Below are 786 nucleotides of genomic sequence, written 5' to 3'. Positions count from 1 at the left end.
TGCCTCTTGGTCCAAGTATAGGTTTCGCATTAGCATGATTAAATGTTCTGGGATTCCCATTCTTCTCAGAGTCAGCCACAGTTTGTTATGGAGGGAAGCTAGGAGGGGATAAATAATGTATATTCATTGAAACAGATGAAGGAGAGAATTGTTTAGGAGGAATATATGATTAGGTATTGCGGTCATGACAGGAGGCCAGAATGAAAACTGCATACATAGTGGAATGGACTGGGGGAGGCCACTGTATAAAAATTTTTTTTAACTTTTCAGAGAAAAGGGAACAAGGTGAGAGGGGTAGGCAGGGAGGAAAGTGTACAGCAATGACTGACTGGAAATCCAAAGTCTCTGTAAACTTCCATTAAAAGAAAAAAATTGTCTATGTCCAGCTTTTTGAGGAATCATCAAACTGGCATCCACTATGGTTATACCATTTTACAATCCAACTAAAAATGTTTGAGAGTTCCCCCCTCTCTACATCCTCTTCAACATTTTTTACTTGCTGGCATTCTAATCTTTTCCGCAGATACTGGGGTGAAATATTATCTCATAGTGGTTTTGATTTGCAATTCTCTTAATTACAATGATTTTGAGCATTTCATCATGTGTTCTTTGGACATTCGAATGCCTTCCTCTATAAAAAGTCTTTCCACAAAAGCAAGGAGATAGAAACAACCTAAATGCCCATCAACAAACGAATGGGTAGAGAAGCTGTGGTATATTTGCACAATGGAATACTATGCAACATTGAAAAACAAGGAACTCATGCAATATTATTCAAAATGGGTG

This window comes from Elephantulus edwardii, unplaced genomic scaffold (genome assembly GCF_000299155.1).
Source record: "Elephantulus edwardii isolate Elephantulus edwardi_28Jun2011 unplaced genomic scaffold, EleEdw1.0 scaffold00349, whole genome shotgun sequence".
NCBI lineage: Eukaryota > Metazoa > Chordata > Mammalia > Macroscelidea > Macroscelididae > Elephantulus > Elephantulus edwardii.
Note: the sequence above shows the minus strand (reverse complement) of the source record.